Consider the following 17,231-nt stretch of genomic DNA (forward strand, 5'->3'; position numbering starts at 1 on the left):
TATGCCTGGAGAGAAGAGGACATGGAATTGGAATAGCTAGCCAAATTTAGGGTCAGAACAACAACTCACATACTGCTTGGTTTATAACACAGTCATGTAAATCGTTTTGATTAGAGTATCACTTAATGGGGATCCAAAGACCAAACTTTTCACAAATCCCCAGAAGGGACATTAAGAAAAGCTTGTGTTCAGCAGCGGTGAGCAGGTGGTGCCTTGTGAGAGGCAAGGTAACACTGACTCAGGCATATCTTTCTTCTTTGTCTTCTCATGGGGGCTGACTGAGGTGGCTCAGCTCTATGTGAGAGGAAGGGCCCTGCTCCCCAGTGATCAACACAGGAACTCTCTAAATGAGGGTTCAACCAGCTCAACTCATGAGCTTGTTTTGGCCTGCAGTACTTTCTAGAAAACAGTCACTCCTGGGATGTGGGGAAGAGGCCTGTCAGAAAGCAGAGCCCTGCCTTGATGAACTTTACTAGTTTTTTTAGAGGAGTCAGAATGTGAACTATAAAACCATTTATATGTGGACAGTAATCTCATGGTCTAACTTGCAGATAGGAGAGATTTTGTGGTCAGGGGCTAGCCTCAGAAACAAAGCCTTGTGCATGAATAAATGATCCTGTGGTTCCTGACACATATGTGAGCATAAGGAATATGTGAGCATAAGGACTCACGATATGAAAGGACCATGAACCAAAGAAGCTGGCCCATTGGGTTGGTGGTGGGTACAAGAATGAAAGGCATCCAGCCTCTGAGTTAAAAGTACCTCCAAGTACCCCATAATTGCATTTTAACCAAGATTTTTTATAAATAAATATAACAATGTTGACTAGGGACTTTTTAGCTATAGGATCCCATATATTTTTAGTCATAGGAGTTTTTTTAAACAGAGAAACTGCATATGGAGCCAGGGAATGATTTTGTATACTGGGAAACTTTCAAATTAAGTTCATTACTCATTCTCAGTGAGTGGCCTTCGTTTAGTGGTATTTCCTAAATTTCAGTGCAAACTGAAGTCCATGGAAAAGCATGTTAAAATTCCAGATCTCTGGTTTCCCAGCCCCTGCAAAAAATTCTGAACCAATAAATCTGGGGCAAGGCTTGGGACTCCAGATTTTAACACCATTCTCACCCCCCAAGAATTCTGCTTTGTAGCTAGTCCTCATGCTTTAGGAAAGACAGGCTTAGTGATTTAATAGGACTTGCTCATGTTTGTGCAAAAGTCGGTACACACGGTTTTCATGACTCTTAGCATAAGAAACTATGACATATCATCGTTGTCAGGAAGAGCACTTGTTCCTTTATTTATTTCAGGAAGGGCATGATGGATTTAGATCAAACAGTGAAATAACCGGCGGACATTGTAAAAAGCAATCTGACATGAACCACAGCTATTTGGTGCCTACTGTGTTGCAGGTGCTACACAGTGCACTTTATCTCTCACAGCAACCTCGAGAGGTGGGGTTATTGATTTCATTTTAGAGTTGAGAAAACTGGAATTCCAAGGGGCTAAGTAAATTGCTAACCTTGGATGGCTAGTAAGCAGCAGGGTCCAGATTTGGATCTTGCTGTGTTTGACTCCAGTGTCCACTCGTCTGTTCTAGATCAAAGCTGCAGGCTGGGATAATGGCAGCTCATAGGAAGTAAGAGCAGGAGATGTGGGAGGAGATGGCAGGTCTATCAGAGAACATGGGGAATGGCAGGAGGAAGAAGGCAACTGGCAGATGGGAAGACAAGTAATCTACCTTGAGGTTCTGATGACCACAATAGGTCAAAGGGAGCATCTCTCCAAGATAGCTCTCTTAAGTTTCTGGTTCTGCTTTCTATTGAATAGCATCAAAAATTAGCACTCTGTAAGGTGGTCATCACTGCACCTGTTGTTATGGACGAGGAATCTGAGGATTAGTGCACTTAATCCATTAACTGAGTCACAGAATTAGTTAACGAACAATTGGGGATTACAAACCAAGTCTATCAGATCTCAGAACCCGCTCTTTCCAATTCACAATATTCTCCCCCAAAAGAATCCAAACAAGCATTTTCCTGACTGGTTTATTCTGTGAGATTAACAGGAGATAAGGTTAGGGAAGATTTGCTGTAAATTTCAGTGGTGGTGATAAGTTAGAAGCAGAAGTCAGGAAATCCATGGAATTGAGTAAGTGAAAGAACAGGGATTTGGGGGACTGGGCTTTGTACCAGTGAAGGAGGAGAAAGACAGGATAGGATAAAAGAAATGTACAAGGCGAGGAGAAGAAAAGGGAAGTCAAAGCAAAATGAAGAAAGAAATAGAGATAATTTGGTATTTTTTGCTTTATTAACACCATCCTTCTTAAATATGTCAGATTTTTAAAAACATGGCAGTAAAATTTTGGAAGGGATAGTGATAAAACCTGTTTCCAGGGGTGCCTGGGTGGCTCAGTGGGTTAAGCTGCTGCCTTCGGCTCGGGTCATGATCCCAGGGTCCTGGGATCAAGCCCCGCATCGGGCTCTCTGCTTAGCACGGAGCCTGCTTCCTCCTCTGTCTCTGCCTGCCTCTCTGCCTGCTTGTGACCTCTCTCTGTCAAATAAATAAATAAAATCTTTAAAAAAAAAAAACCTGTTTCCAAATACACACACACACACACACACACACACACAAATATATGTATATATTTGTATATGTGCATATATATTTGTGCATACATATGTATGTAAAATGTACATAAAATATATGTATATATTTGTATATGTGCATATATATTTGTGCATACATATGTATGTAAAATGCATATATATTTGTGTGTGTGTGTGTGTGTGTGTGTGTGTGATAAAAACACAATCACATTTTCATGGTCCTTTCATATGCTATAAGTACTGCAAAGTTAACACACCAGATGGTGGGGCACCTGTATAAGTGTGTGCCTGTTGGGAGGGTGGGTGAGGCTCTTTGTGGGTTTCTATCTACCTATCAGTATGGACATAGGAAGCAAAAGATGAATTGAGAAAATCACCATATTGATATTGTACCTAATTTGTGTGAGTTAATAATGGGGACATAAAGCTGTATTTATTCTAGCCCATAAGAGCTAGAAAAGAAGTCTTTTATTATGAAATAATTACTTTCTCAAGGCAGGAAGATAATAGTAATTTGATGTGTGAATGATTTCCTGATATTCCAAGTCAAATCCAAGGGAATTTCCAAAACCAAATATAGATTATGTTTGGCTTTCATACTGCTTCGAGTGGTCTGTGACCATATTCTCTAATTAGAATTAAAAATCAAAAGTTGATTATAAGAGGATCTCCAGAGGCAGGATCAAATGTGATTTTTTTTTTCCTGAACGTCTTTGTTTTCTGATTGTTCTCCAACTAACACAGATTAGTAAACAAATTAAAGAAGATAATTGTTGCTGAATAGATATGCCAAGTCTCAAATTCCTAACAAGAACAATTCATTGGCAAATAGGTTGATGGCAGATCAGACTGAGTTTTTAGATAAAGATGATTTAAATCCAATTTTGATCTGAGGCCAGCTCATAAGGACCTCTGTAACTTTCATTTAGTTGAGCTTCAGTACTGGTAAGACAAACTGAAAGATGAGTCTCAAAAATTACCATTAGTGATAAGTTTATTCCTTTAAGATATATATTCTAAATTCCGAACCATTGATATACAGAAATATTTTTAGCACATCTTGCTTGTGAGATGAAAAGTACATCTCTATCATTTGCTGATGTTGACCATCATCATAGTCTTCTCTCTTACTCTATTATGTATATTCTTATATATTTCCCTCTACCAAACTCCCAAGAAAGCCAAATTACCTGGTGCCACAGGAAGCAATTTATTGAAGGCAGGACTGTTGGCAATGCTGTGACCCAACCAAGGAGTGGCTCTAGAAAGTGCCTCGTTTCACATCTAATGAGAGCCAGGGGTGGGTGTGAGTCAATTGATGTCTGAGTGGTAGATGCAAACTTCTAGTGGAGGTTTCTACTTCTCCACCCAACCATTTGCTCCTTGGAGCTTTACTACTTCTCTACTTTGCTTCCCTGCTGCTGACTCCCACCTATAGGCAACCTCTTCTTTTCTGACTCAGAATGGAAAAACTGCACCGACTGGTGAATTTTCTAGGCAGAGCTACAGCAGGGCTTTCCTCTTTGAAGTCCACTCTGCATTTCTCTGTTGGGAAGGAGGATAAACCTTCAGGGACATCCAAATGTCAGAGTGAGAAATACAAGTATGGTTGCTCAGGTATTCCCTTCCTATAGGTCCCTTTCTGCCTTACTATCACCCATCTGTTTTAAGATTAAAATTAAGTAAGACATAATTATCCGCTATTATTTTAGTTAAAAATGTAAAATTTTAAACCTATAAGTGCTTTAGTGCTAACCAATGGTGTTTCTTAAAACAAACAAGAAATAAAAGAATGTCTAGAAATTGATTCTATAACCACGTCTCAAATGATAGGATTGATAATTCAGTCTGATACTGACCTTGAACTGGGATTGCTTGTCTTTTCATAGATATCTCTTTGAAATTGCCAAATCCGATGAGTTAAAAACTTAGTAAGCTTTTGAATGCATTTTTAAAACTTTTTTCAGACACTGTTTATATCAGTCATACATATGTATATAAATATACATATGCGTATGTGTGTATATATATTATATATACACAATGCACACATACCTACATAGTGTTGGTATATATGTACACATATTTGAACTCTAAGAAGAGAAAGGTCAAAAATGACTTCAGTTGACAGAGTGATTAAAGTTTGGGTTAATTTTATTTTGCCTGATAAGTTTACTTCTGGCCGTTGTGAGTTGGCAGTAGAATTGTCATCCTGGAGCTCTGTTTCACAATCTGAAACCTCTTCCCTTGTCTGTGTGTATGAGTGCAGAGACATTCAGGAGTGCTCACAAGTGTAACTGCAAGTTTGCCTCAGAGTGCATAGTCCTGAAATCTTAATATGCTACTTTTTTCCCTCCATAAACAATACAAAGAAGTTGACAGGTCTGAAAGGGGCTTATGTGAAAAGATAATTAAGAGCTTTAGAGAGTGTCAAGAGTCAATAGCTCAGCACTGTCAGCACCGCGGAGTGTTACAGGCTATAATTAGATGGCATGGAGGTGGAAGGTATGTTTGGCAGTTGATTCCTGCATGATCTCCGGCGGAAAAACAAAGAGCTGCTTTCACGAGATACCAGGCGAAGTGGGGGAACAAAGGTACTGGAGTTAAACCGTTCCAGTGTCTCTCTGTTTTCCCAGGGTGCATCGTTTGGGGAAGAGCTTCTTTCCTTTTCGGCGCCAGCATGGCACGTTTGGCCCGCGTTCGTCATTCCCACAATCCTCTTGGCTTTGGGCTGCCGACCTCCCTGTGGCTTGGCGGCCGAGACGCCATTTCTGCGGCGCCTGCGGTCCAGCCTGCTCCGCTTTCCTGTACTGTCCTCAGACCCAGAGAGTTCGAACTGATTTCGGGCGCAGCTAGTTGATTGCTGATAAGAAGACCTTTTCCAAGGAGCTCTGGTAAGTCCAGAAGAGTTTCTCCAGAAGAGGAGATGAAAAGTCAAAAGGCATTACAGGACTGGATAAAGTTGTTCTAAACCATGAGATTCAAAGTTTATAAACAGACAAAAATCTGTAAAATATGTGTTTGAGGGTACAACAATATACAGTATATTCTCACTTCCCCCATTATGATGATCTCAAATATATATAGATAGATAGATATATCTATATATATAGAAAGAGAGAGAGATACATATCTATCTCCATAAAATTCTTCACAGAGGCTTGTGCTTTAGAGCTTTTAGTTGCTCAGTGTTTTAGATGTACTCAGCCTGTCTGTTTTCTCTCTTGGTGTATTCTTCAGTCAGAGAGAAATACCTTGATATTACTGGTGAAGTTCTACTTCCATCATGTTAAAAGATAAACTGAGGCATATTCAAAGTTTTATGAATTTATTTGAGCAAAACTCAGTTGGAATTGGGCAGCATCCAATCTAGCAGAAAGAAAGGCGCTCTGATTTTCAGGGCAGAAAAGAATGGGAAAAGCAAAGCTATAGTAGGTAAAAAAAAATGGGTAGGTTATTGCAAGGTTACTTTCCTTTAGGGAATGCCAGATGACCTAACTAATGTTGATCAACTGATTCCTAATTGAGTGGTTTATGATTCCATTTCTGGGAAATCTGAAACTGTAATTAAGCTAAGTCTTGGTTTGGTGATGCTGGGCTTAGCATAAGTGACTCCATTTTGGGTTTGTTGTCCTGTTTTCAGCAATAGATGCCAAAGCACTGTACATATTATTGAGCAAAACTGCAAATTTGGGGGTAAACATTCCTGGCCAAAAATGATCTTAAAAGCTTCTTCTGATATAGAAGTTGTAATTAAGCAACAGTATTTAATCAAGAAAAGTGAATTTTAATCAATACTATTTAAGTTAAACATGTTAATATAATGACATAAATTGTATAAGTACAAAGTCAGAAAACACTACACAAAGTTGGCTTGAAATCAGCCTGTACACCCTTAAAACATAACTGTTTTTTAAATGGTTGAAAAATGTATTTCTTACCTCTAAGAACACTGTGATCAAAGAATCATCCCACACATACCTGTTAACTTTTTAGCATCTTCTTTAAAAACTTATGAAACACGTAGGGGTGGTTGAAGTCCCCATCATCTTTTCCCGTCTCCTGTTCCAAAGGCAGTACTTTCATAAATTAAAAAAAAATTTACATACATTTTCATCTGTATATCTTGACAGTAAGAGAGTATTGTATTGTGTTACTGTGTTTTAAAAGTTCATAAATAGTGTCAAAAAAATGTGCCATTCTGTAATTTGTCTTTTTAAAATTTAATCCTGTGTTTTTTTTGAGACCTATCCATGTTAATACATACCCTGGTTTATTTTCTTAACTAGTATAGTTATTCCATTTTATGATTAATGACAACGAGCCTGGAAAGGTAATTTGGGCTGGACTCTGCTAGTCCTCAGGTGCCACACTAAAGACTGCAGACTTTAATCTGTGGTGACAGGTGTAAGAGAAACTAGAGGATGATAGGATGTTTCTAAGAATTAAATGGCATGGAGAGATCTAAGTGTCAGAAGAATGAGTGTGGGGAGACTAAGTAAAGTAAGTTGGAGTGGGAGGGCTTTGTGGGACCCCAGGTTAATACCACAATTCAGAGCATAATGACCCTATGAGATAAAATGATAGCCCACCCCTGTTGATTAACATTTAGGTAGTTTCTGATTTTTCTCTTAAAAAACAAAACCTATATGAACATTCATGTATATCTGTCTGGATGAGAGAGAGTTGCCTCATGTGGTTGTAGAATATTAACTACACCCATTTGGGCTAATTTTCCATGTTGATAGAGTACTTGGGCATTTTGGCTCCCAGAATAAAAAAAAGGGAAGAAATCAAAATAGTCTGATGATGTACATAGATGCATTCAACAAATAGCACCTGAATTCACATCTGTTGAAGTTGAATATTGTATCACTTCCTTATAATAAGTTTTCCATCATTTATGATTACGGTTGGGTTACTTTTCTGAAGTCATGCATTTTATCAATGATTCTCAGCCATCTTTATCAGTCTTGTGGAGCTCAACATCCACTCAAAGGAACAGAATTTCAGTGGTCACACTGTCTACAAGTTCAGGTGTCAGGGTCCCTTCTGAATCTAACCTTAAGATCCAGTGACCCCAGATCATGCAGATTTCTCCTCAACCTGGCTCAGTATCCAAAAGAGTTTTTACTTGGTTTGGGAGGAAAAAGAAGGGTATGAAGGCCAACTCAGGCACATTTAAGAAGAAAGCGAACTTAAATAAAAATAAATGGCATATAGTAGCTTTTGCGATCCTCTCTTCTGCTCCCAAGCAGGCTTGAAAAGAGGTGTGTTAAGTTTTGCATCTAACTCTTAGGGCTGTTTACTATTGCTTATTCTTTCCTCATTTTCTCTCATTAGAATCTAATAAGCGTGATATGATAGCTGAACTCAGACTATAATCAGATCAAGATGAGTTGCTTGAGAACAAGATGTTCTAACCCCCTTCTAGAAGAAGACCCCGGACAGACAGATGGCTCAGAAACTTCATTGTATCTCATGCAATTGTTATATTACATTTGGAACCATGTAATATAACAATTGGGGTCCCACAAAACCCTCCTCCTTCAGTAAACTTTCCTTAATGTCCCCACATTCATTCTTCTGATACTCAGATCTCATTGTGCCATTTAATGCTTGGAAACATCTTATGGTTTCTTCTACACCAGACACTACAGATAAAGTCTGAAGTCTCTAGTGTGGCACTTGAAGACCAACAGAATCCAGTCCACCCTACATTTCCATGCTCAGTGTCACCTGTTCTTACTTGTGGATTTAGTGTTCTCCTTGGACCCTCGTGCCCTCGTCTTTCATAGCTTTTGCTATAACTGTTGCTGAAAATCCTAAAAGGCACACCTTGTTGAAATCTTGACCAATGGTTTGTGTCTTCCTTGCTTAAATCCTAGTAACACCTTGTAGACGCTTCTGCTGCATGACCCATTACCCACAATTATTAGCACTGATGCATGAATCTAAATCCTTCAGAAAACCCCAGACTTCCAGAAGACAAGGAAAATATCTCACTCCCTGTCAGAGCTCCCCAGCATACCACAATGTGTATAAGGTTCCTATTTAACGCGGTGGAAGCTGGATGAGAAAAGGAGTCTTATTTCGCTTATCAATCCTCTACCTTGTGTTCTTAGAACAGCACTTGGCATATGAGGGCTCATAAATATTTTGTATTATATCAAGGGTCAGTAAATTATGGTCTGTGGGCTACATCCAGCTCCATACCTGTTTTTATGAAGAATTTTTGGTATGCAGCCATGCTCAAGCCTTTCCATATTGTTTATGGATGCTTTCTCTACAACGGCGAAGTCGAGTAGTTACAATAGAGACTCTATGGCCCACAAAGCCTGAAATATTTACCATCTGGCTCCTTGCAGAACAAAGTTCACGGACCAAATAAATGTAAATGGGCTGTACACCAGGGGATACAAGACCAGAGAGCAGTACAAAATGTTCCTAAAAATACTGAATTTAGTTATTACTCCGATTTGTCATTTCAAGAGATTGACCTCCTCTCTATTTCCATCAATGTGAAGATAGGCATATATGCATTTATTGTCAGCCTCCTTGCCATTATCTGCTGGTGAGTGATTAAAGATAGCTGAAACTGATACTTGAGAGTGAGAGACACACACACACACATGCATATATACATATATAGTGTATATATTCATTAATTGTAGGCATCACTTTGGAAAATGCTCAGAAGTATAAATAAAAATTATCACACTCTACTCACACAACCCAATGTTTTAATAATCACACAGATTATTTTAACCAATTGATTTTCAGAGTTCAGTCAAGAACTTTCAGGTTTGTATACATATATTCATTACTAGCTGGACATCCAAGAATGACCTGCATATAATTGCATGGTGACAATATTATAATTCCATTAGAAACAGTGGTACTTATTACATGCTAACTTGTGTTTATCCTGAAACTCTATCACCTGATGAATATGCAATTAACCTACTTATTACCACAGAAAACACCTCCTTAGAAATACAACATATCCACATAATTTTTAATCTAATCTTCAAAGGCTTTCTGTGGGAGAAAATAATTTTTTCCCCAATAAGATGTATTATTGGAAACACAACGGTATGTAGCCAACTCACTACATCATCTGATTTATTTTAATTAGAGGTTAGCTGCTGAATGTGATTACAGTTATAATTATTACAATACCAGTCATCCACATTTCCATTAGCATTCCACTTGATAGTTAGCAATAAGCAGAAATAAAATATTAGGACTTTTAAGAGAAGAGATTACCAATTAGTACAATTCTCCACTGGCACAAGATAATTATTAATTATGATCATCATGGTAATTATTCACCAAGTTAAATTTCACAGGGCTACCGGTGTGCAGATCCTCTCTGCACTGCATTCCGACATCAGCAGCCTTCTTATCTGCTCTGGAAATCCTGAAGCAATATTTGTATTAAATACACAGTTGAATGCACACCAAATGGGAAGGCAGCTGTGGAGGCCCAGGATGGATCTCCATTTCATTAAAGGATCCCTTCTCTTCGTAGAGTGTTGTGAGGGGAGTATGTAAAAACGTAGACCTTAAGAAAGGTATCTCTATTCACAGACAGACATGTGGATTGATCACACAGGATACAGATGAACCCAAACTAACCCTCCCAGTACCAGTTCTTTTGTTCTCCTCCTACAACTGCCATTCATATTCGCACCAACACTCTTTATTGTGAAGAGAGCCAACAAATGCTATTTGAGGATGGTTAATTACTCAAGGACGAACACTATAAAGAGAAGTTGGAAAAATATCTACAAGAATTGTGGTTTTCAGCGTGCCTCCACTTCAGTGCTGCAAAGCTGAAATATGAAGGCATTATTTGGCAGTATTTACCTTTTTCTATGTAAATGCCTTTATACAAAACCACCATACTCTGCTCAAGGTTCTCTACCTGACATGAGAGAAATTTAAGAAGGTATAAAGGAAATACCAAATGGGACTAAGGCACTGGACTAGGATCTGGAAGACAGTCAATGCTAGTCTTGATCCTGAACCTCCATGGTTACTCTTGAGGCAAGTTGTTGAACCTCTCAGGGCCTCAGGTTCTTTATGGCGACAACTATCTCGTCTGCCTTCCTCCTGAGACTGTTGGTAGAGTCAAATGAGATTGTATATGCCGTCATAACCATGAGCTATAAACTGCTGTACAAATCTAAGGCACATTTAAATAATTCAAAGGAACCACATTTAACTAGACTTTTGAATATGTCTTAAGAAAATAATTTAAGAGCATTACATATCACCAAGTCACATTTTTACTTAGTAGCCAGTGGGAAAAGGCTGGAGTTGCTGGAAATGGAATTTAGGTGAGAAATTAGAGTTTCTTCAATCTCTGGATTGGGAACTGTTGAAATAAATGATAAAGCGAGGTTTCATTATCTCCCTTTTTTTAAAGGAAAATGTGGATAGCTAATGCTTTGGAAATGAAAAGTAGATGGGCTGGGACGGGGGGTGGTTGATGTAACAAAGCGACCTCAGAGAATCTCTTTCATACACAGAATCATGTGCCCAGTGCTAGCAGGACACACTTCTTGCTGTGGTTGCCTTTGTAGTAACTGCACCAATCAACTCTTGCTGACTCTAAATGGGGGAAAAGTAAAGTAAATTTCAAATGACTTTTTTTCATTGCTGTTCATGTTTGCTGCCAATGTTTGCTTCCATGCTTGAAAACATGAGGAGAGATTTGTCTTTGGGAAGAGCTCTATTTCTCATGTTTAAATAGCTGCTGCCCTAAAGGGGATTGAAAAGAGGTTGGGGACAGCCAGTATCCCATGGCCAGAGGGACAGCACATTTTGCTCGACAAAACAAAGAATGTTTAGAATAAAAAGAAAGCGACCAACGGGGAATGTGTTATTGCTTACCTGCATTTCTTGAATTGGATCAGAAACAAAGACAGACAGACAGGGCTCAAATTGCCTTTGGGCATTTATCATTGTAAGTGTTTGGAGAGCCCAGGTTATGAAATATCAGTGTGATTAAAGATTTATGGATATAATAGTCATTTTCTTGTTAATTTAATTCTCTTAAAATTTTTAAAAAATACACATCTTCTATTCTAGGCCAAATTTCTGAAGTATCTGTCAGGAAGAAAATGCTATAATATATGAATTTTTTGCCCTATGAACTGATTATTTTTAGCAGCTTTTTATGAGCATAATAACAGTAATTTTAGCAGCTAATTTACCTAAAATCATTTCATTCCGAAACCTGAAAGCCCCCAAATCAAAAGGTTCTCTTTGTCTAAAAAGTTTAATCAAAATAAATGTTTCTAGTTAGTTTTGAGAGGAAAAATTAGGGTTTCTTCTTGCTCAAATATTTAGTAAGCTCTCAAGGAGGTGTGAGGGGAAGCAATCTGCCTGTCATAGGAGAAAAAAAAAATTAAAGAGCAGGATTTTTAAATTGTACCTCTTGACACCAATAAATAACAAGAGAGAGCTAGTACCATTCTTTAACATGCGTGCGTACAATACAATAAGCAAATCTGACTCATCTGCCAGCCTGATTGCTTTGTTTAGAATTCCACTGTCAGAGGTAAAGTGGGGGTGAGGGGATTTATGTAAATTAGGCCCTTCCAAGCTGGTAGAAAGTTGGATTACTTAAAAAAAATAAATAAAATTAAAAAAAATAATTTTTCCAACTTTACAAAGTTAAAAGTACTTTTGTTTCCACATCAGTTCTGAATAAGAGTAATTTTTAAGTCCCCAGATTAGGTTAGAAGTATGATCTGGAAACCACGACGAATTTCCACAGATTTTTTTCCAAGCTTTGAAGGTAACTGCTCTGTATCTTCCTGCCTTTCTGGCGTGAGTGTTGGGATGGGGAAATGGGCCAGGGGGCTAGAAGAGAGGGAGTGGATTTTTGGATGAGACATTTAGTCCTGGTTTCTGTATGAGCTGAGTGTCATCAATCAGATTAACCTAAAACATAAGCAGCTGCTTGTCTGAAGGTTATATAAAGTGATGGCAGCTCCAATTTATGTTCAATCAGAATTGATCCGAAGATAACAGTATAGACCCTCAGACCCCTGGAAGGTAACAGTATAGACCCTCTGACCCCTGGAAACCTCTGTGTGGTACCCTAACATTGTGGGCACTTTGTTGGTTTGTTCTAGAGGGCAGTGGGGCTGGCACCTGATTCTCTGACCCCATTTGACCCGACTGTGGGTATTTCACGTTCTGGCAGTCTGCGTGCACTTAAATGCTGAATTCAGATTACTTAGCGAATTCTAGGTCCTCTCTGACACTTCGCAGAGAAGGCAATGTTGCAGCGTTGACTGCAAAATAAGAAGTAATAAATTCAAATCCGCACCAGTGATTGGGGAATCAGAGAGCATGCGCTTCTGGGGAAATTTGGTTTTAGGCAATGGGTGGAGCCTGATGGCCTGGAGAAACTTGCAGGCCACACCAGCGTTTTCCCTTTCCCCCTCCGGTCTACTCCCAACCAGCCTTGGATTGACCCGCTATGGGGGCTGGAAGTTTTGTGAGAATGCTCTAGCCCTCATAGCAATTGAGGGAGAGGACAAGAAGAGGAGACAACAGGCCTGAAGAATTGCATTCTCCCCTGGAAGAGTGGCCCGGCTAAAGGCCAGCAACAGACCTCTGGGCCTGTGGTTCTCAGAGTTCATGGAGAACAAGGGTGGCTTCTGTCTACTCGTGGTTCCAGGAATACTCGCTGATCTTCCTCGTCCTGAAGAAGCGAAGACATGGGGGTTCACAACCTGTGTCTGAGGTGGAACATGTCACTCTTGGTCCCTAAGGAGACCAAGAACTAATAATAAAATACCAAATGGTTAAATATTTTCTGTATTATTTTTAACCCGACTTCTTATCATTTTCTTATTTTTTTAAGTGAAGAGGTGGAATTCAGCCAGGCTATGGGCTGAATCCTCTGTCACAATGGCTAACTTAACATTAATTAACATTTTTTGTCAGGAGCTGCATAAGAGCTAGCTTTGAGCAGAGAAATGGAGAGGCAGGACTGGGTGGGACAAACACAACCTCCCAAAGGATGTTAAACTGGGGGACAGTATTTTTTTAGATGGCTGCGCAAGATTGATGTGTCGTGGTGCCATGACTGTGGAGGCAATGACCCAAATGAAACTTATTTTGAAATGGAAAATGTATCTGTTATAGGAACGAAAAAACACTATCAACTCATTTACACTGTGTTGCCGTGATTTTTCTGTATACATTGCTTAAATTATTTCATTTTCAATAATTTCTGAACAGTAGTGGGATTGAGGCCGGGGTCTACATTTTGTAGTTTTGTATTGGCTGGACAGTTTTAATAAATCTAAAAGTATGAGAGCAAAATTTTTAAGTATTTTGAAAATTATTTGTTTCATAACATTTCCCATAAAGTGAGACAATATTTGATGAATATTTCACAGGCATTGAACAACATTGTTCAACAATTTTGAAGAGACAATTTGAGGAGCCATTTTTGGGAGTGAAAATGTCTCAACAATCCCTGCCCTCGGAAAGGTCAAATTAGCTTTATTTGAAATAATGTGACTCCAAAGACACCCTCACCCTTCTTTTTGTCATCTTCCATTATATCCACTGGAACTGTCCTGTCAGTGTCCAGATTTCAAAATGTGTTCTTTCAAAGATTTCTCCTAAAAGGGGCTGTGGCCCTGAAGCATGGTATGCCTTGGAGAGTAGCCTGCTTTTAATGATGATAAGAAATGTCACCAAAAAATGATCTATCACATGTACTTTCTTAGTATAAATATATGAGAAAAGTTTGTTCTATCCTTTCTATTCATTCTAACAGACATTATTAGACATAATGAGCAATATTGTAGAGACTTATACAATAAGTTGAGAATTTATAGATGGAAGATGATCAGGTATAAGAACATTAAAAAAACAACAACACTATTTGGCTCATGTGTTCTCATTATGTTTAGTTGCCAGAATCCCCCAGATAAGACTTAATTTTCTCTTTTAAATAATCTGTGAGTTTATATTTTAAAAATACCTCTTTTCCTGTTCCTTTCCAATGGTTTTGATATTTTGATACTCAGTTCTATTTTTGATGCTATGTATATGCATGTTTTATTTATTGTAATCATGTCATATCATTTTTTTGATAACAGACTGAGTGTAAACCATAAATAAACTGTCTTAACAAAGTCGTCATGTGGCTTATGAAATTCACGCTGATGACGAGAACACTAAAGTAAATTTACATGAGTGGTTTTTCTTTGTTTAATTTTAAAAGCTCTCTGCCAGGATTATTGAAACATAGGCTCCCAAATTTTATGACAACAGTAAAATCCGAGCAATATAGAAATTAATAGATAATTTTCATATTAGACTTCTGATATAGCAGTTCAGAATTGTGGGTGAAAGAAAGCCAAGTCTTCACTTTATGGGAAAATATCTGTGTTTAGCAATCCAGCACTAAAATATATTAAGACTTTAAGCTCCAGAGAGACTTCCAACCAGGTTGGATTCTAGGAACTCAAGTTTCAATGATCTGTTACATTGTTGCCCATCTAAAAAACATCTCTTGAAAACCTGTGAAGTCCTAATAATATCAGAATATATTTTGCATGTACCACAACTAATGTCCTATTTGGTAAACATTCTAACTTTGTTATATACCACCTTCGTTCTCCCCTTTGTATCCTACCTATTTTATGCCTCTAGAATGCATGTTTGAAGACCACTAAATCTTCTGGTATTACACAATAATAAGAAATACATGGCAGGGGCCCCTGGGTGGTTCAGTCATTAAACGTCTGCTTTTAGCTCAGGTTATGATCCCAGGGTCCTCGCATGGAACCCCACATCAGGCTCCCTGCTGGGCTGGAAGCCTGCTTCTCCCTCTCCCACTCCCCCTGCTTGTGTTCCCTCTTTTACTGTGTCTCTCTCTGTTAAATAAATAAAATCTTAAACAACAACAAAAAAAGAAATGGCAGATCCCATCTGGAGATGAATAAATTATATAACTGGAAAATGCTTGGTTTGTATGGGAAAGAACATGTCATTTCCGGGATGACTTGTATGTACATGGATTTGTCGGATAGGGGTGTGTGCACTGAGATAGGGCAGCCTCCTCCTGTTAACAGATCTCAGAAAGCTCAGAAGAAGCCACAAGGCCAGGCACGGATGGGAGGATTGTTCAGTCTTTCCTTTTAAACCTACTTAACCAGGGGCGCCTGGGTGGCTCAGTGGGTTGAAGCCTCTGCCTTTGGTTCAGGTCATTGTCTCGGGGTCCTGGGATCAAGCCCCGCGTCGGACTCTCTGCTCGGCGGAGAGCCTTGCTCTCTCTGCCTGCCTCTCTGCCTACATGTGATCTCTCTCTCTGTCAAATAAATAAATAAAATCTTTGGGAGAAAACAAAACAAAACAAAAAAACACAAGGGGATGCCTAGGTGGCTCAATCAGTTAAGCATCTGCCTTTGGCTCAGATCATGATCCAGGAATCCTGGGATCAAGCCCTGCATGGGGCTCCCTGCTCAACGGGGAGTCTGCTTCTCTCTCTCCCTCTGCCCCTGCCCCTGCTCCTTCTCTCTCTCTCTCTCTCTCTGTCTCTCAAATTAAAAAAAAATAAATTAAAAAAAAAAAAAACCTACTTAACCAGTTGGCACCTGAGCTCTAGTTTCAGTATTGAAATTTGACCTCAGGCAAATATTAAACTCGTATGCTTCAGCTTCCCACAATTATTTAAATCATATCACTTGTATTGGTTGCATGGGGAGGGAAAAATTCTCTGACAAAATTTCTCATCTCTTCCTCCTACAGATGTGGCCAAAAATACTGTGGATCTTCACTCATGACATGTTCCTTTGCTCTGGTGTCTAGACTAATGTTTTCCAGTGTTTAATCTGCAAATGAGTTGCCAGAGATCTTTGTCAGTTTGGAGATTTGCACTCAAGGTATCTGATTGCGGCCTGGGATTCTGCATATCCACAAGCTCCGGAGCGACCCTAGTGAGACTCATCGTTGGACTGTACCTCAGGTACCAGGTGTCTGGATTAGAGTCCATTATAAATGTTGTCTAGTCACTTTGAGATGTTCCGTATAACATATTCTGGAACCAGTCTAAAGCTTGAAGCAGATTTAACTCCATGTGATAAGGTAACAGTATGAAAGTGTTAACATTTGATGAGCTGTGGGAGTACTTCAGTTTTAATAGAACTCACCTGTGATGTGAGAAGGATGTGCGAGAATGGGTTTTAATGTCCCTAAAATTCAAAATAATTTGAATCCATCACTCTAGTCCATGTGCCATAGATGTAAAGATACATTTATTTCCTTCCCCCAAATTTTAGCTCCTGGCTCACTGTCAGCCTCCCCAATACTATCTTTGCCATAAATCTGGCTGATTTTTCTATTCCACCTAAATGCCCCTGGCTCCTTGACTCCTGTGATGATGCCGACTTCCGTCCTGTGTCAGCCTCATCCCTCCATCACCTTGGGTTCAACCATCTTCTTCTCTAACCACCACCATCCAATTCCTTTTCCATCACAGCCAGTGCACGGGTACCAAATACTGCAGTCGTGGGGAACCATTTTCCTATCCTTCATCTCTTCTTGCTCTCATTTCTCTCTTTGTCACATTGAACTCA

General features: G+C 39.1%; 1 long non-coding RNA gene across 1 annotated transcript in view; it reads left to right on the forward strand.

Annotated features, from left to right (window-relative positions):
- Nucleotides 1-5,246: 5,246 nt before the first annotated feature.
- The window catches only part of LOC309845972, a 233,086-nt gene continuing 221,101 nt past the window's right edge, over nucleotides 5,247-17,231 (forward strand). Inside the window, exons 1-2 of the long non-coding RNA XR_014301636.1 lie at nucleotides 5,247-5,504; nucleotides 16,405-16,740. This is a non-coding gene — a long non-coding RNA (uncharacterized lncRNA). The remainder of the gene's footprint in view (nucleotides 5,505-16,404; nucleotides 16,741-17,231) is intronic.

Source organism: Mustela nivalis (assembly GCF_964662115.1).
Source record: "Mustela nivalis genome assembly, chromosome: 13".
Lineage (NCBI taxonomy): Eukaryota > Metazoa > Chordata > Mammalia > Carnivora > Mustelidae > Mustela > Mustela nivalis.